We start from the raw sequence: 3979 nt of genomic DNA on the forward strand, positions 1-3979 counted from the left end.
TTGTTCTGGTGATCAAGGTGAACTAGAAAAGAAAAACAGCTGTTTTTTAATTCATAAAAACATATGTATTGAGACGGTCACAAGCACTGAAAATATTTTTGTTAAACTTGACTACTATGGCCTACAGCTATTAAATATCGTTTCTTTGTTGTGGCTAGTTGAAGTCTCTTATTTATAGTTTTTGATTAGCATCAGTAAAAATCCCATTCCTTAAAATTCACCACTACAATAAGAAGGTTAAAAGGGAGCCTTCTACACAGTGCAGCCTAAAATGCTGGGACTGAACACTCTTTTTCCCACTACCCTTTTCTCTTTTCTCCCACACTTTCTTCTTCTACAACCTTTATTTTCCAAAATAATGCCAAACAAAGATCACAAACTTAAAGGAAACCCACTGTTTTGGTGGTGTCTGCACAGGGGCATCTATAAAAGACGCAATTACCCTAAAATGATTAAACCTATCTTGACTCCATTCAAGTAGTAAGGTTTCCGTTTAAACCTATGGTGCACTTATAACCACATACAATCCCTTCTTTCACTTTATTTCTCCCTTTTTTTCAGACATCTGATCCTGTCTCCCATAAAGAAAACACAAGCCAATTCGGGCTGCAATTGCATTTTTTAAACGTCAAGAAAAGGCTAAAGGAAGAGGGGCAACTGGACAGGAAAGGGAAAAAGAAAAAGAAGGAGGGGGGAGAGGGAGAACAAGACATCTATAACCACCAGGCAGGACTTATAATTACCATCATTTTCAGTGTGATTTACCAGCATGAATTACTGAGAAATAGTCTGAATCTCCTCCTTACCTGACAATTATTTTATTATATTAAGATGTTAACTGCTTTATCCACATATTTCTCCCGACACACTTACCCTCAACTTGAACTTCACGTTAGGTGAGTGCCAGCGAAATGTAACAGAAATTCAGCACACTAAACTACCATTGCTACCCCTAAGACGTGGTCAAGTGCTATTCCCAGCCACGCTGGAATATAGCCAAGACAGCACTTAAAACTATTGTAGATTTATACCAGCATAAAACTTAAGATTTTTCAAAATGCATATGGATACAGTACATACACCAGTTGTGTTCTGCCTCATGTTTAACAGTACTGATTAAACAGCAACTTTTTGCCTCTTAAAACAAGCCGTATTGCATGAAAGCAGAATGGGGATGGGCCATGTTCAAACAAAATATAAATCATGCAGCTACTACAAAGGCAAATTATTGTCCTTTGCAAAGCCCACATTAAGCTCAAACCCAAAACCCCTTGGTCACACCAACCTATGTACAAGAAGCCCTATGTACATGAGCAGTTCAGCTGCAATTAATGGGACGACTCATGCGAGCAAACGATTGCAGAATCAGGCATCAGGCAACCAAAGTGTGTGAGTTCATTGTACTCTCTCCTGCCTGCTTGGAGGAAGGTGAAAACCTAGCGCTGAGGTCACTGTAAAACACTGCTTTGACTTGCAACAGTTGAAACCCACGCATACATAAAAGACTCCTGGGCTATCCCTCTTTGTTCATTTCTAACATCTCATTTCCCATGCTAGCCCTCTTCAAAGCTTTTATCGGCACTCTCAAGACATATACATATACTTTTTGTCCCTTTACCATATACATCTGGATATTGTCAAGGTTGCCATAAAGGCTTTTTCTCACACTTAAACCCCCTACATCCATGCTAACCGATTCTTCCATATTCCACTTCAGAAAGTCTCTGTATTTCATTTTCATGTTCATTCTAATTCCTACATGACAGAAGAGCCTTTGAACTAGCTTCAACATGAACAGAAATCAGGTTCAGAGCTTAATGTAAATACACTTTGTAAAGCAGTAAGTGGTGAAGTCTGATACCTTATTATTAATATGCAACATGTACATATGCTCTCTGAAGGGGAAGGAGCAGAAAACCTCTAGCAAAACTATCCAACTGTCTTAGTTCACCAAATATGAGAAACCTATTTTGCCAAACACAGAAACTTTAATTATTTTTATAAATTATTTATAAAACATTAGACTACAAATATAAAGCAGAGCATAACAATGTTGCAAACCTGGACACTAAATTAAAGAATGAGTTTGTTTTACTTTCAGCTGAATTACTCTTCCAAAACAAACTACATAAAATATGAAACATGACAAGAAGCAGAAAATAAATGTGATAACTTGACTTCTATAATTTATACTTTTAAAAATAAAATATGGAACCAACTGAACATATGAAGCTCACCAGCAAATGTAGAATTTAAAACGAGGAAAAGATTTGCTTGCCTATGCTGACCATTAATGATGGAAAAGTTATTTTTTGATAAATGTTATTACTTCCTTTTCTCAGTTTTAAAATATTTCCCCACTGATAATGAAATATGGACGTACCCCCTTTCATCAAAACATGCCTGTCTCCTTACCAACTTCAGGCAAGTAAGCATTAGCGAAAATAAACAAACCTGATCAAAGCAATGACAGCATTTAATTCCACTGGAGTCAAGAGAAGTTGAGACAATGTCCGTCATATTGTGAGATACAATCATGAAATACTGTTCTTCATAACTTGGTAATATAATTTGTGTTCTGGGAGCAAAGCCCTGTAGTGGTGTGGAGGATATAGTGCTGCCACATGGCTGCCATACTGGAGGTGATGAGTACAGGTCAAAGATCTACCAATGTGCGATCAAGGAGGGCTTAACTTTATTCAGAACACCGATGAGCACAAAAGTAATTAACTTGTTACATGGTAGTCAGGTAAAAATACGAGATGCTATTAAAGGAAGGAGAAATTTCAATAAATTCAGCAGGTTTCAACGAAAAATATTTATATAAAGCTTTCCTGAAAAATCAAACTATGTTGAAAGTGGAAGTGCCCAAAACAACAGAGAGCTGACCACAACCTTTGCCTACTGCTGTTTCTGTCCTGGCTCCTTTAGCCTGTGAGGAGTGCTGCCTTCAGTCCGGCCACGGATGTCCCTAACTCAGTACCCAGTTTCTGGCAACCAGTAGTAAGAGATGCTCAGTAAAATATAACACTAGCGTACGCATACAGGAATTACATACATTTCTCCTGATTTCAGCAAGTGGCAGTTCAGACACTTTTTTCAGCTCCAAATGTTTTTGGCATTTAAAGTCAGAATGTGTCATTTCTCTGAACCCATGAATACTAAGTGTTCCCACGACATCCCACGGCAGTAAGTTTCACAATTTAAGGTGTTAAATACCAATTTGTGCTGTGCATTTTGAACTCACCCTACTACATACTCTTCAAAAATATTTGAAGAGTTCAGTAAGAACAGCATGCCATTAACAACATCAATAGTGTGCATCTTCCCACAAACACCTATTTCATTTTATACTTCTAATGCTTACTCTTGGTGCAGAATTACCACCAGAAGAGGGAAATGTCTGAAAAGTGTTTTGACACTTTGTACCTTAGATTAATACTGTGTATTGCTGGCATATGACGTTAACTATAATACCGAATCGCCCTAGTTACAGTCACGCAGAAATATAAGCCTGTGGTTGCTTAGACAGTTGCCAGTACAAGTTATTTCCCAAAGGGTAAAAATTCCCAACATTATACACTGCATTCTTGTTTGCGAATGGCTGTAAATATAAGACTTGTATGGCACTTAGGATATAGTTATCGTGCTTGTCATGCCAACAGGAGAGTCAGTTGAGCTAGGAAGACCTACCTACCACTATGATGTCTTCACACCAAGAGTAGTAATTCCTGTGAATGGAAGGGAAACAAATTACACATAAGACAAAACTATCTTCATTGCAGAGACAATCCACCAGCAAACAAAGCACACAGATGAAACTTTAGCGTATGTATTATGGCTCTTTTGACTTGACCAGAGCCTGAGACAGTGTAATCCTCTGCTGCTCTCAAAAAGACGGTCTTTCTTCTCTGAGATCCAGGACACAAACCCAAAATCCATTTGGGCCTAAAATCAGAGGTCAAAAGCAAAGTGCTAA

This window comes from Cariama cristata, unplaced genomic scaffold, assembly GCF_000690535.1.
Source record: "Cariama cristata isolate BGI_N322 unplaced genomic scaffold, ASM69053v1 scaffold32609, whole genome shotgun sequence".
In the NCBI taxonomy this organism is placed as follows: Eukaryota; Metazoa; Chordata; class Aves; order Cariamiformes; family Cariamidae; genus Cariama; species Cariama cristata.